The following is a 17298-nucleotide window of genomic DNA, read 5'->3' on the forward strand; positions in this document are numbered from 1 at the left end:
CAAACTGCTGCAAAACCTTTCTGCTTTCAGTTAGTTGAGTTAGCAACTAATACGCATGAAGGAGGATGTGTAACAGTCACTGAAGCTGCACAGTTGACTGATAAAGTGGGAAACTTTACAAAAACTGACTATGGTAGTCATTAGAGGTCTTCTCGGCTCCTAAAACCCGACTTGCATAAATAATTTTTTTTAAAGATAAGCCCGACCCGAGACAGAACCGATGAAATTAGACCCGAGTCCGACCCAACAGCATTTATTTTCTAACCTGACTAGATCTGAACGTAAACGGCATTGACGTATGCACACCCTGCAGCCCCGCATCAGTCCGGAAAAATCCTGCTGACTGATTTGGCCTCTGCTACATTACTTTCATTCAGTTTATTTACTTATTTATTAGCCTATTACTTTATATTTTTGTCTGATGGATACATGTTATTTCTGAGTTTGGCTTTCAATTGTAACCAGTGGATTTGAAATATAAACGTGATAGTTTTATAAAAAATAAATCGATAGGTTAAGTAAATCATGGATTTGCTAGTTTTGTCTGCAACGTTATTTACCTCATCTCCGGTGAAGGGCTTTTGCACACAAAAAAAGAAAAGCCTTGCATTGACACGCAGTGTAATGAAATGAGTGGGTTTTCCTGATGGATCTCATATCTATACGATGGATTTCTGAGGTTACAAACATATGTTGCTTTTTTACGTGCGTTTTTCAAAAATGAGCTTAACATGAACGCACAAGTAGGCTACGAATCCCGGTAAAGTTTAAAAGAATTCGGGTCTAATCGGGTTAATTTGGGAAAAGCATATTTATTTTTATTACCCGAGACATTCGTAGAAGTTTTGGAACCGAACTCGCTTGGGTCTTGGGTCGGACCTCGGGTTTTCGGATCCAAGTGGACCCGTGAAGACCTCTAGTAGTCATATGGCTACGTTCACACTGTCAGTTTTTGGGACTGACAACCACATTTTCTTTACAGGTGTGAGTCTCGAAGGCCACGTTCACACAGCAGCAGAATACAGTTGTCAATCCTGTATTTGAGTCCTTAATACGGTTATGTTCACACACAGTTTGGTTATTTACGGGCGTGACAACCGCATTCTGTTTCCGAACTCACACCTGTAAATTGTCAGAACTCACAACCGTATTCTCGGAACCCACAACGCTCCCGTCAGATTTGTGTTCTGCGACTCTCTTGCACCGTATAACATGACAGACAACTAGTTGTCCAGTCCTGTTCCGTTCACACAGCGCGTGTGTTTCGAGAATACGGTTGTGAGTCCTGACAATTTACAGGTGTGAGTTCGGAAACAGAATGCGGTTGTCACGCCCGTAAATAACCAAACTGTGTGTGAACGTAACTGGATTAAGGACTCAAATACAGGATTGACAACTGTATTCTGCTGCTGTGTGAACGTGGCCATAGTTTCCATCCAATCCAGTCCATTCCATACAATATTGTTGCTAGATTAAAACTGTGGTTTGTTATAAGCCTTAAACTGTAGATAGATAGAGAGACAGATAGAATGAATGTGGAAAGATAGATATAATGATAGATAGATATAACAATAGATGTAACGATAGATAAAATGACAGAAAGAACGATATATAGAACAATAGATAGAATGACAGATAGAACAACAGAACGATATATAGAACAATAGACGGACGGATGGATGGACGGACAGACAGATAGATAGATAGATTAGATATAGCATAAAACAGATAGCAAAGGTTAAGCTTTTTTATTTTAAACTGCTTATAGAGCACTGATTGTGTGTGTGTGTGTGTGTGTAGCTGTAATTTAGTGGCCTGAAGCCCTGAGAGTGTTAATTAAGACTTGTACTTCTCTTTATTTTCACAGCACACTGTCTGATCTATGGCTCTAATCAAGACAAGTACACACACACACACTCACAGTGAGAAAGAGAGAGAGCGAGATGTGCAAAATAAATAATATTCACTTTTCTAATAATACTGGCTGCCTTTGGAAAAAAATTAATAAACAAACATTAAGGGTACAGAGGTAGAGAATAATAAAGGAATGTGAATGTTATATGTGTTTTCAATCTCTTCCTCTCAGCTGTCAAATTGATTGTTATTTCTACAGTCTAATTGGTGGTTTTTGCTGTGAAAGGTTTGTGGGGTGCATGTGTGTATGTTCACTCTCATTATGTGATGCTGACAGTCTTGCTGGAGGTCCATATGGTTGAATGCAGCTCTCTACTTCAGAGCCATGCAACTGATCTCCTAGTCAGAGCAGGGGACCACATCATACTGCCTAAGATACAGACACTCACCTCAGAGCAAAACACACAAACACATCTCTATGCATTTATATATCTAAAATATCACACATGTATACACACTACTGTTCAAAAGTTTGGGGTCTGTAAGATTTTTTAAAAGAAATTAATAGATTTATTCAGCAAGCACATAATAAAACAGATAAATTGCTTGTAAAGTGTAATGAGTGGCTGATGAAAATTCAGCTTTGCATCACAGGAATAAATTACATTTTAAAATACAGTAAAACAGAAAACAGTTATTTGTAATTGTAACAATATTTCACAGTATTACTGTTTATATCTTACTAAATATTTGATCAAATAAATGCAGTTTTGGTAACCATAAGAAATGTCTTTCAAACAAATAAAAAAATTGAATGCACAAAAAACTTTTGGAAATACATACATATGCATCCACACGCCCCATAAACCATTCTCAGCATGTAGATGGGGTGGTGTGTGGTCAGGTGTGATAATTGCACAGTTTAGTTGTAACTGGATATGAGGACAGCAGTGGAGGCGGAACACACAAGGGATTTGGGGTAAATTGGTGCAGTGATTGCACTTAACCCAGCAGGGCACGGCCGAGGTTTGCTGGCCAGCTCAGATTTACAGCTCTTCTCTTAATCAAGACATAAGGACTAGAAACAATATTGGCAGTATTACCGTGTAGGTCGAGGAAAATAGAGCCATTAATCACCTAATAATGTCATAAAAAATATTGTATTTATTTGCACTTCCAGGTGATGCATATGCATAAGCATAATATTTATTATGCATAAGCATTTGGGGGTTGAGAAAACCTGACACTCATTCAGCGATTTGTATTCTCATGTTTAATTTATTTTTAATCATGACTATTAAAATATTATCAAACTTAAACTTTTCAAATTTTTGAGGAAGAATATGAATAAACAAACATTAACATGAAACCTGTAAAAGTCTGTGAAAGATGTTAAGGTCATCAGTTTCTAATCTATCATAACTCTCTTATTCCAGATCCAAAAAGCAACATAAGGCTGTAAAACCAACTCCCACTCAACTTGCTTATTGAAATACATACACCCTGTAATTATGATCCTGTCAGCACAGCCTACACTGACCATCGGAAAGAGCCAAGATTCAAAACAGCTGGTCCATTTCAGTTCAGTCTGACCCAGCAGACAAAGTTAAATGCAAAAAAATAAGGTTGACATCTGCTGTGTCCCAAAGGAGAGCATCATTATTCAAGGTCAGTTTCGCTGTCTGTCATTGTGTCACAGCTGAATCTAGTAGAGTTTGATAATAACATGTTGCACACCAGCATGTCTCTAATAATCAAAAAATACATAGTTACTCAAATACAATTGTTAGTTTTTGTCAGTTAAATTTATAATTAAGAATTATTATCAATGTAATAATTATTACTGTTTAATTATTTTATCAATACCTTGCTGCTATTAAATTAAAAATAGCCATAACCCATTTCCATCAATTTTCCTAATTCTCTCATAATTTTGGGATTATTGTCATGAAAGATTTGTGCAATACTGAGAAACAACTGCTAAAATAATCATTATGTTGCCTACCTTTTCATGATAATTGTAGTTGGTTCACTAGTTAAACTAATGCGCATATATAGCCTACACATACCATCCTGCTACACCAGACACAAGCACACATATACACATGCCAAATCCAGACCATGTGCCACACACTGGGTCAAAGGTCAAAAGTGAGCCCCATTTCCTGTGGCCTGTAACATCAAAATGTCTTTATTATTCAGATCTGTCATCAAAGCTCCTAAAAACGGCTCCAATCCACAGACGTTACAGACCACCGTCTACCAGATGTTCATAAAAACACAGACATAAACAGAAAGAAAAAAAACACGCAAAAGTGAATTCATCAAGGAATCAAAGCAGACAGGGCCGATTATTTGTGTTGATGTAATGCTGGAATAAATAAAGCACAATGTGACATACATTAAAGTCAAAATTGACAAAGAATGTTTTAGTTTTGCTCATCAAAGCCCTTCTGTTTGCAAGGGAGCATAAAAAGAAAGGAAAAGAATGGAAAATGCTATCCGCATGGCCGCTGTTTAAATGCTAATGTGTTTAGTAGGACAAGAGAGTGGCTGTTTGTGCACAACATCCTTCATGCAGCACTTTTAAAGTGCAGTAACGTGGACGGATGCCTCCAGGGCCTGGTCTGGGTAATATGACTTTGTGTGACTTCTTAGCATGCCACATTAAAAGAGTCATTCCTTTTCTTTTAAAGAGACTCTTTAATCAGGGCCACTGGCTGCCCAGATGCTTAATAAAATGTGTGTTAGGAAGTGGATTACAACGCAAACGATCTGGCACTTATATGATCACACTGATGAGCTACAATCCCGACTGTTTTGTTCTGAACTCATGTCTAACTACACTCGCTTGCTATAAAAGGGTTGCATATCAACATAAAAACAAACAAAGTCTGATTCTCTAGAAAACCTCCTTATTTTATAGTTTCCAAAGAACTGTGTTAAAATAATCCTCCCTTTTGAAGAGTTAGATCAAGTAAAAATTTAAAATGAGTCAGTATTTATACACCAAAATGTTGCTCCAAACACAAAAGAAGAGGTTTAGCAAAATGTTGACACAGCTCTTCCATATACCAAAAAGCATGCAGTAAGCTTTTTTGTGCAAAAAGTAAAAATATGACTCATTATGCCATTATTCAGATGTACTTTGATGAATAAAAGTCTGTTAGTTTATATTGGGGTGCTGTTGAATTTTTTTGGATAAAATAATCTGCAAAAATTAATACATGCAGCATTCAGTTTGCAGCAATTTAGTTCAGACTTTATCAATATATTGAAAGACAAATTTATCCAACACAAGCTGGACTGACAATGATTAGTAAAATCAAAGACTAATGAATTATCAAACAAACAAATAACAAAAAAAGTATATATTTTGAGAAAGCAAATCTGAAGCTGAGTATAAAAGAGCAAAAATGTACTATTTAACAGTACATCATGCAATAACACTTGTCCCATCTTGTTTAAGACACTGGGGAACAAGCATAAACTGGTATGGCCAAATCCAATCAACACCTGTAATTGTCCATGGCACTGAAGAGCCTACAGGTGCCAGTAAATAAATTCAGGCTAATAATAAATCACGTGAGACCTGCCAGTCCCTGTTTGACAGTTCAACAGATTTGAAAGTCATCCAACTAGTACTAATTTCAGACATTCTAGTCTGTAGATATGGCTCAGGTCCCTTCTGCACTTCATTTATTACCTGCTAGGTACTGTAAGACTGTTAGCCTAATCAATTTGAAAATTAATTGTACATTCTCCAAATCAAACCACTCGATTTCTGCTGCAAAAAAAAAAAAGTGCAGGATGAGTTAGACATCAAAGTTTAATAATTAAGTTAAAGGTTTTGGAAATAATTATTGTGTATCACTTTCATATATGTGAGTAACACATTAATCAACAGGGCAGAGCAACATATTCCCCCGAAATACAAGCCAAGAATCTCTTAGTCAACATCACTTTAATCGGTGTTTACTCAACACAGGTGTCTGGCTGAGATCGCTATCTCAAGTTATGAAGTGGTTGACCTGAATAATAATTGCCAGGAAAGAGAAAGTTACCATACAGCATAAATGTAAAACATACTATTTCAATAATGTGTTTGATAAAGTGATTTAAAATTAACTGAACAATATATAATGCTTATATTGCTGTTAAACACTAAGATAATTATTTTATCACGTGTATGACTGTCAAGTTGTGGAAAGCATTCAAGGCATTTGCTCTGATAATGTAAAAATCAACATCCGTAAACAAGTCCACATACCAATGAAAACATGTCAGAGGTGATGATGGTCAACTAACTGCGATGAACTATTTTGTCTATTGCCAAATCCATATTTTACAAGTTTGTACCAGCCATAACAAAATCTTTTATCTATTGTGTTAATTTGCACCATTTGTGTTTGTGTATAAATAGTTTATGTTTGAGGATATAGTGTGTTGCAAAAGAAAACGGAATTTAGTAAAACAAGTCAGCTTTATGAAAACTGACTAAACCATTCAAAATATTAGCTTATGCATCTGTGTGTGTGTGTGTGTGTGTGTGTGTGTGTGTGTGTGTGTTGTCATGCAGTAATGGCTGACGGGCTCTCAGCAGGGGCAGTGCAGGGTCAGATCACTGGTCAGGCTAATTAGGCAGACAGTGGTCAGGCTGTGCTGTCAGATGTTTGGAGCTATTGATGTCGTCTGCCCCACGGCTGCCCACGAGCCCAACGAAAAGAAGAGAAGGCCAGCATGGTCATCACTGACATGACCCCATCTCAAATCCTGCTAACACACATGAAAAAACCCTCATATTACTTTCTAGCATGTAGCAAATATATATTAGGTTTTTTTCATTCAAATTTGAAACATTTGGATTTAAAACATTAAAATGTTATTTATATTTACAGTTTCCAAATATTTATAGTTTCCATAAAAATAAATACAAAAAATTATTTAAGACATTAAAAATATTAATTAAACAGCTAAAATTTATTAAAAAAAAAAAAAATTGATGCACAAAAAAAAAAAAAATACTAGGGAACAAAATGCCATGTCATATCAGCTCATTTCATTTTAGCCAAGCAATCTGCTAACAACAACTAAACCACTACTCAGAACCCCTAAGAAATGGCCAAGAAACCACTAGCAATTGCATACAAAATACTGAGAAATTCAAGCTAACTCTGACATTGCAGCGATGCGTTTTGCATGACAGGCACCATTCACATTTTCTTAAGAATATATAAAAATGTAATTCCTATTATCACACCTAGGCTATTAGTGGGAATTTCTGGGAGCTAATTTTGGATACGTTTTCCTCCTCTTTTGCATGTGTAGCTGGTTTTGCAGTTATATCCACAACAGTTGTTTCCCAAGATCCATTGTGCCCTGTAGCGGCTCTGCCACTGTCACTGACTTTACTCATCTCATTTCACACACTCAGTCCGTTACACCGTTAAAAAACACAAATGTCATAACGTGACTGTACTCCCTCAGGTGTGACATTGCACTAGTAGACTGGGTTGCGATAAATGGGTTTAGATGCTAATATTAGGTCTAAAATGTCACCTAACTGAGGTCTACCTGTCAGGAATGCACCCGAAAAGGGTCAAGCCCTGAAAAAGATAAATGCAGGTAAAACAGAGGACATTGTGTGGTATCTACATGACACATTTATTCTAACACAGATTAGATTAGCTAATATCTATTTTTTATATAATGTAATCAAATGATGCTCTGTTAGATAAGAGTAATTCAGGGACACAAGCCATTCCCCTACATGACTGCTTAGAGTCCATCTAAAGGAGATTGTAAATGTTTGATTCTTGTTTTGCTTTTTTCAATCAGTTTTAACTGCCTTACTGCATTAAGAGACTATAAAAGAGAAATGAAGAGAGAGAGGCAGTTGAATCACAAGGGATTCTTTCATTTTTCCAGAAAGGGTTCATTGTGGCTTACGTTTTCGATCAAGCAAGTTTACAGCCTCCTACTGATTTGTGTAATGTTTATTGTACAACATTATAAAAGAGTCAGCCTATGTGGAAGCAGCAAAATGAAAATGTAATGATTGCAAAGGATTTACACATATCAGTAATTTACTCTTACCAAACCTGTTGTATTTACTGTTTGATTATCTGTTTGATCTGGTAATACTTGAAATATTGGCCAACGTGACTGACAGAATTTCAAAGAAAACACTTAAATGTTACATATGTTGAACAATTAGACCAAAATTATTAAACTGCTTATTATGAACTTTAAAGGGATAGTTCACCCAAAAATGAAAATTTGATGTTTATCTGCTTACCCCCAGGGCATCCAAGATATAGGTGACTTTGTTTCTTCAGCAGGGAAAGCAAGAGCTGATAAAATGTAAAAAAAAAAAAACTGTAACTTGAATGCAATGTAAGTCGCGTCTGCTAAATGGAAAATGTAAAGCAAGAAGAAGAAGACGATGCCGGCTGTTGTGAACGCACTCAGGACAGTTGGACAGTGGGGTGGATCAGAGGTAAAAACAAAAAAAAACAATATAAATACTGTTCAGTTTCTTGCACAGACCGATCGCTTTGTGTCTTTAGACCTTAATGTATCATCACGAGCCGCAGGGTTTAATATGGATTTGTCTGTGTATGTTTTTTTTTTTCTCAAAGCCGCGAGTCCCATTGACTGCCATTATATGACTGACAGACTGCAACGGTTTGAGTTAAAAATATTTGTTTGTGTTCTACTGAAGAAACAAAGTAACCTATATCTTGGATGCCCATGGGGTAAGCAGATAAAGATCAAATTTTCATTTTTGGGTGAACTATCCCTTTAAATCAATACAGTCCATAATCTTTTACAGTTGTGTAGACTCCAAAATCAAATTTGGCTGTTCCTTCTAAGATTCCTCGTTTTGGCCAAACGCTAACGTCAAGTGATAATGCAATCCCAGAATGCATTGCAACTAGCTCTGTGAAACCAGTTCATCCAAGAGAGTTTATTATTCACACATTCTAGAGTATTTAATCCTGCAAAGTATCAATAAAAATAGTGCATGTATTATGCATTTTTGTGCTTATTGGCTTAGCTGTAAACTTGACAACAAAATAACACAAACTTTTACTGGAATTCACTGTTTATGAGGCATTCAAAGAGCATTATAGCACTGTATGCACTCTATGTAGAGCATTTCAAATCAGTAATTTGTGGTCTTACATTTTTCACTTCTGAACGTCTGATCTCATGGTGCCTCAGAAGGTAGCTGAATATTTAGACAAGCTTACTTGGTTTTGGAATAAAACTAAATCTCACAATCTCTTTTCTCAGCTTCACCTATAAGCGTGCATACACATGAATGTGTGTGTGTAAGTGTATTTGTCAGTGGGGCTTGTGTGCACACTTTATTGTTTAACTCAACTGGTAGGTCAGTTTTTCATGTGTGTGTATTTTGGTTTGAGGTTGTAGATGTCCAGGTGTAGGAAAACGGCCGATTACACTCACCATCTAAACTCTCAACTCAGCAAGAATAAACACCACAGTGCAAATTATTACTCAATGAGGTTTTTAAACTTTTAATAATAAAAAGTACATGTTGATAACAGCATTAAAGCGTTAGTTCACACAGAAATGAAAATTAGCCCTTGTTTTACTCACCCTCAAAGTATCCTAGCTGTATATGACTTTCTTCTTTCAGACGAATCCAGTCTGAGTTATATAAAAAATTATCCTTGCTCTTCCAAGTGTTAGAATGGCAGTAGGTGGGTGTTTTTTCAACAGTCCAAAAGTAGTCAAGTAAAGCGCGTCCATCCAAAATGCTAATTTATGCATTTTTATAAGAAAAATATATTAAAAACGCTTTTCTCTCACTTTCGGTTACTGTCGTAGGCGGAAGCTGTTCCAGGCAGATGACGTAGGACGCGGCGGTGATTAGTGAAGAACGCGGAGACAACAAAACAAAACGCCGGTCACCAATTAGAAACACAAAATGAGGATTTGTAAAGAAAATTGTCGGAGGATATCGATATAAGCCAAGAGGAGACCTTTGCTTAAGTAAAGCTTTGCCCCTGTAAACAAACTCGCGTGACTAGCATATCTCACAGTCGCGTGCGCTGCACATATGTTCTACGTCATCTGCCGGAATGGCTTGCACGTTTAACAGTTAGCGGAAGTGAGAGAAAAGTGTTCATTACGTTTTAAATATTGATATTTTTATTACAAAAACACATTGATTCGCTACAGGAGGCCTTTATTTTCCACTGCCATTATACTGCCATTCTAACTCTTGTAAGAGCAAAGATCATTTTAATACAGCTCTGATTGGATTCGTCTGAAAGAAGAAAGTCATATACACCTAGGATATCTCAAGGGTGAGTAAAACATGGCTAATTTTCATTTTTGGGTGAAAGAAACCCTTTAACATTGTCTAATAAAGTGTTCTTATGTTTTGAATTTAAACGTTTTTAAACTTTGAAAAGTTTACTTTTCCAAAAAAAAGTATATATAAAAAAATTTAAATGTGAAAAATAATAATAATAAATAAAAATAAATCATGTTTTTAATATATTTAAAAATGTAAGGGCGCATGAGGGGAAAAATGTGAATGCTTTGCTTGTGAAAAAGAGCACTATCCACACCAGGGTCATACAGTTAGCATGCCAAGTGACCCTTCACAAGACCTGTTTCTACCTCTTTTTCCCCCTTTTCTCCATCTCTCTCTCTATTCCTTCTCTCTCTCGGCCACAAGACTGCCCGCTGACTTCTTCTTCGGCCACTGTCGCCCATCCAGACGGGCAGACAGCTCTTATACAAGAGCTATTGAGCTTAACCCAAAGACAGCATCAATACGGTATTACATCATCACTCAGTCTTAGCAATGATCTCCATGCGTTCAGCTTAATGACAATGCTATTGCTGTAACTGTGCTGTCTGAGGGCAAAATTCAAACCGTCATGTCTATAGTGGCGGCAGGCTCAGAAAAAGCAGCTCTTGTCTGCATAAATATGGGGAAAATGCAGATACAACTAGTAATGAATTAATGTTCAAATTAATATTAACTAAGATAACCATGTTAATATTAATGAAATATCAAGAGTTGGAAATATTGTATATAAATTTGCACTGACAATGTTAACACAAGTGTTGTGTCTGGTCTCAAACGTTCCATGTTGATTAACATGACCTACTTACCTTTTGTCTACTTACCAGTTGTTCCAGTGTTCCTATCCCTGTTCTCCACCGCTCCAGTTCTCCACCGTCTCCACACTCCGCTGTTACCTCCGGATCCCCTGGGAAAGGAAAAAGGACATTCACACTCAGATAAGCCCCTAGAGACATTCCCATTCTCCGCCTGCTTACATGGACATTCTGCTCATCTCATTCCCCTCTGCTACTAAATAAACCTGTTGATTGTATTGCACTTACCTCTGAGTCCTGTGTCTATCTGCTGACACTAAGAACAAGGGAAATGAGCATGTACAATTAAATACAGATACCAATAAAGAAAAAAACTCAGCCAATAACATAACGTCTTTAGAAATGAGTGTCTGTGGCATGATCAGAGTCACAGATGCTGTCTATAGAGCTTGAATTTAATGAAAAAAGTTTAAGAGCAGCAGACCGATAAAATTGTTCAAATTGGAATGGAATATTCAAAGACACACACAGGAAATCCAAGAAGACACAAACACGTACCCACAAACTCTTCCTCTCTCTCATTCGTGCTGTAACATACTGAGTCAGTCTATTCTACAGTGGGATACCACTTGACATGTCTATTCTACTGTCTGACACAGCGTCGCTCTGCATCAGGGTCGGGGCTCTGACCTCAGCTTCCTGTCTCCCAAAGCCAGTCTTTATGTGACCACACAGGGTGACATCATGGTCACCACCGGCGGTCGCTCACTGTTCATCTGCACTTTACACCCCTGCAGCCAGCCACAGTACTCAACAGAACAGGCTTTGTGTGTGTTTGAGAAACAGAGAGACAGAAATAAAGAGTGTGTGTATGTGTGTCCTTATCACTATGAGTCCCATTCCAACTGTAGCAAGGCCAGATGAACATCCACTCCTCCATTCCAAACCATTTCCTGTGTTTCAGACATCAACCAGGCTCTGAAAGCACCAGGTTTTTTTTGCCAATGAAAGGAGTTGTGGGTCAACAGAGGTCATGGCCCACATTGTGGTGACTCTGGTTGTTCATAAGACCTCTTGATTCTTCACGTCCAAATGAATATGAATGAATGTGATCATATAATAGCATATTATGCAAGTGGAAAGCTTAACACGTCAAATGCGACTGGCTTTCATATGCTGATGACTCCTGTGAATGATGAAATGGCAAGGGGGAAATGGGCAGGCACTTCACAGCTTTTCAGGCCTTTCCATCTGTCATATTTTTTAAAAATGGCAGATTTACTAATGACGGCTTTGAATGTCATATTTTGTTATGCAATGTTGATAATCTGTGTATATAATGTTGATCTGTGTGAACATCATCACAAGCTCTGGGACATACAATTTAGAGGTGTTTAGTGAAAATATGCCTAAAAATCGGGATTAATTGAAATAAAACTGAAATGGCTTAGTCCAATTATTAAATCACAAAGGTACGTGCCAACTATCTTTCCAAACTTGTAATGAGAAGTGCTTATCGACAAAAGAGAAGCTTTAAGGAATCCCTGAGGTTTTCTATCAAAATAATCCACATTTGAAAATAAATCTCAATTTTTATCAGAAAAGCCCTACTTAAAAGCTGTAGTATATGTGATATGTGTAGTTGTTGGAGTAAACACAACGGTCAGCCAAAGCCCAAAAGAATCTGTCATGAAACTAAAGGCTTTTATTTAGCTATTCAGAACAAACACGCATATACTGATCTTTATAGCAAAGACATGGAGGAATGTGGAGTATTCCCTGTATGTGTCCACAGTGGCACCTTCTGCTTATTGTGGCTGTAAAGACGCATAAACGTTCAAACAAACACAATCTCACCTCTGACCTGAAGCACGTGACACAGCTCAGTTCACAGCACTACAGCGATATATTTAGAAATTGAGTGGTTTTCTTGCATCAGAGAAAATCTCTGAGTGTCACAAACTATATGCTTATAGTTTGCAGATATGTTTACCCAGTTCAGGTAAAATAGCCTACATCTTGCACTAAATATAATTTTTCATTTTGAGAAACATCTCAGAATCTCAGGAAAGAGAAACTGGGAGAATTGAGAATTGAAATATTAAAGTCAGCAAGAAATGGAAATCTATCTATTTTCTAAATGCATGATATTGATCTTATTGTGAACGATTAATCCATGTATTTTTTTTTATAAAAATATAACTTGACATTCTTCTAAAATTATTGACTTCCCCAATCGTTTTATAAACCCCGCTCAATATTTACAATCAAGCTCACATTCAAATCTGCCCAACCAATCAACAACCGATGACTAGAACCAAATCTCCAGGCTACATTATTTTCTCTTTTTGAGAGTCGATTTCACTCGGATATGAAAGAAATGGAACTACTTCCGTTAAATTCTGACTTTAAAGGGATCTCATTTTTCCTTCTTATGGTAGCTAATGTAGAAAATAATAATAGAATTAACATCTGACACGGAACCCACTGAAAATACATATTTAACAATGTAATTTAGTTCAGTTTTATGGTTTTATAAAAATCCAGAATGACATCAAAAACATTCACAAAAACAACAACGAATCCCAGTGAAAGAAGTATGAACTGTGTCCAGAGTTGCACATGTGTTTTTCTATTCTTTGTAAATTAGGTCTGTTTGTGCATCTGTAGGCCAAAGTTGTCTCTTTTCTCCCCCTTTTTCCAAAAGTCCTTTAAACTAAGTAAATTCAGGTCACGTCTGATCCTGATGCAGTGAACGTGCCTCAGATTCTGGATTTGTAATGGGGAACAGCCTGAAGGCTTCTGCTACTCACACACATACATTTCCACAGAAGATCTGCTCTCTTGCACAATATAGCAGAGTTCACATTCACATTCTGATCTAGTGAAAGAGAAACATAAATAGTAATAAATAGTAACACATTAGGTTAAATGTTAAAAACCAAACCCTAAAAAAGAGAAGTGACTGATAATAGCTGATGTCTGTATTAGTCTGTATAGCTGACTGTAATTCCTTACTTATCCTATGTTATTCTCTTTCTGTAGGAAAAAAAACCCTTTCCCTCCACTTAACATTTGGCACTAGACGATCATCTGTCTTCATTGTGTCACCACAGGAAATCTAAGAGACTTTGTCTGCCTCAACCACCAATGATAAGGTATGCAATCTTAATATATTGTTAGTAATCACACGATTGTCCGGCAACTTATCTCTATAGACTACTAAGACTAATTTTGTCTCCCACAAAAGGATTTATTCTATCTAAAAGAGAAGGCTGATCCAGACCGGCCTAAAACACGCCCCCACATGTCTACGTCACGATGTGGAAATATTTGCGTAATGCCACCCAAATGTTCACGCAAAGAAAGAACCGCGGTTTCACGTGGTTTCAGTAACCGCAGTAGTGTTGATGCAGCCATGTCAGGGAGACGCTGTGTGTTTTTATGCGAAAGCAAAAACACTTTATTTGGCCTTTCGAAAGTATATGCAATTAGGAATCATTGGTTAAGCTTTGTTTACAACACAACAGCACAACCCAAATGTTCGAATTTGTTCAACGCATTTTATGGACGACCGTTTTGTAGACCTAGGAGAATACAAGGCTGGCTGTGCACAAAGGCTATTTCTAAAAAAATTCCTACTTTGCTATGACAATCTGGTGCTTCTGAAAGTATGTTTTGTTATTAGTTTAAGTATTTGCTATTGACTGTTCAAATGCGGAGTTATGCGCAGTGTAGAGTAATGCATTGTGTGTGTGTGTGTAAGAGAGAGAGAGAGAGAAGGTCACATCCCAGTGGAGTCAGCTGTCTTAACTGTCTTGTGTAAATACATACGAGCATCATCACTGTGTCCGTCACGCGACTCTGTTCCCCTCTCGGGCTTGAATTGATTGTAAAACTAAGGACAGTATTAACTGTCTTTATATTTACTTTGAAAGCTGAAGCTCACGATTATGGTAAGGGGCGTTACATTTCCGATGCATGCTTGTGGTGTTCAGCCAATCACAATGCACTGTGTCAGCTGGCCAATCAGAGCAGACTGCGCTTGTCGGAAAAAGAAAACGGCGGCTTTATAGAAAACGACGCATTTGAGAGAGGCGGGGCATAGAGGAACTACAATAATGTACAGTCTTTTGAAAAAGTGTTTTTTCAACATTAAAGCATGTCATATTCTGTTACACCAAACACACAAAATAATGATCTTTAATAAAGCATCATGTGACCCCTTTAAGCGATTGAGGCGTTTTGTTGTTGGATGTAATAATGAATATAGCAGCTGTCATTTACTCTCGAACATCTGAGCCGCTGAAGACGCAGAGGATTAAAGTTACTTTCGTTTTGAAGGGAATTCGCCGATCCTGATCTGCCTAAATGCATCTATGTTCACGTGAATCATTCGTGGTCCAGCTACAGAAAAAGTGAGTATAAGGGTTTTTTATGAATCTTTGCAAATCACCTTTCCTAATAACGTGCTAGTTAGCCAGTTTTGAGGCTAAAGTAAACAGTACTGCTCGTCACCCCATGGAAGAGAGGAGCGAGGTCAGCAGAGCTCATTAGCATTTAAAGCAACATGGACTAGAATGGCTTGCTAAAAACAGAGCTGATTTTTACACTACCATTGACAAATTTTAACCGAATTATGTTATAGACTTTTTATTAAGACCCTAAAGAATCATATCAACTTGTGGAAAATGGACATTCGATGACCCCTTTAATAAAAACTAAAAGTGAAATAGTTTTGCCGTAGAAACATAGCCCACAGGTTGAAGAGGGAAAAAAGCAATTTAACTAATTTCCACTGCTTAATTTCTATCAGTGATGGCCCACACAATAAATTCTAGTTTATGTATTTAAATTAAGTAATAGCCTAAATTGCTAAATTAAATTACTATTTAATCGTTGTGGCTTTTCAATAAAATAAAATAAAATAAAAACAATGGCTTTACGGAAAAACTGAAATAGGCTACATCTTACTTTCCATTCATGCGATCAATGTGATTGGATACAATAAAAAAAATAATAATAATCCATGGTGGATTTCAATACATGAAAGAAAGAACATTTTCCAGAATACTTACAAAAACCAGAAAAGATTTGATGGATATGCTTTATCTTTTGGAAACCTTTAAAGATTTACATACTAAGTTTTTAACATTTATCATATTTGTATACACTAGCAGCATGGTGAGACTGATCTGAAACAGCACATCAAACTCCTCTCTGAATGTGAAGTAAAACAAAGCAACATTCACACAGTTAACCCTGCAGATCAACCCTAACCCAGATTTACATTCTCAAAGGTAGGAAAAATAAACCATGGTTTGTGAGTATTACAACTTCATAGCAGAGTCTGTCATTGTGTTTAACAATTTATTATTGGTCTGTTAAAGATCATGTTTGGCCAGCAAAGGGAAATGGCCTGTGACCCTGAAGGCCACGTTTGGCCTTCCTCATGACCATGAGAACTCATGAGCAGCACTGCAAAGCCTCGTGGGATATGCTGTCAGTTCTGCCTATAGGTCTGTTTCTTTCTCATGAACTTCAGCATTGGGTTACAGATGAGGCTTCAAATCCACCTACAATGCATATGGAACATCAGAAGAGTTGCTTTGACATCAAACACGGCTTATTTTTATGATGACTGTTATTGTGGTTAAATGTGATCAATGAGAGAGTCATACTTATTTTGAATGTTCAAGAAAACACAATTTTGCCCTCAATATATTTAAGCAGTGCAGTTATGGATTTGTTCAAATCCTGTTGTGAGCAAATAAATGTTCTTTTCTCAGCAGAAGGTAGTTCTCTATTAAGGAGGGGAGGGATTGACCTCGGAGTGACAGATTTGGTCTTCATCCTGACTGATTCTTGTTTACCCAGAATCCACTCTGTTTACCCAGAGATCCTGCAGAGAGATGGGCATTCATCACATTCACCTGGGTTCGAAAACCGGCAGATGATTTGACATGTGTGTGTGCAAGAGATAGACAGAAAGAACATTTCAAGAAATACCATAAATACCTAGCACCTTTATTTTTAAAAGTGTATGTAATATAACGACTATTTGTGTTATAGTTAAAATTTTTGTTAAAATGACTATTTTACCCAATATTTACATAGTGCTATGCATTGGTAGTAAAAAATAAGATGTCTTTTACTATGTGACGTTCATAATTGTTGCATCTGCTAAATGAATAAAATGAATATTTTTACCAATAAAAGCTTTCTTGTTCTTGTTATTTATTATAAAAATCATCATAATAAAAAGCAACAGTGCATAATACATCATATTGTAAACAAAATGGGCAGTTATCAATGCATGAATCAAACTCACCTAGAATG

The sequence above is a fragment of the Barbus barbus genome (assembly GCF_936440315.1).
Source record: "Barbus barbus genome assembly, chromosome: 35".
In the NCBI taxonomy this organism is placed as follows: domain Eukaryota; kingdom Metazoa; phylum Chordata; class Actinopteri; order Cypriniformes; family Cyprinidae; genus Barbus; species Barbus barbus.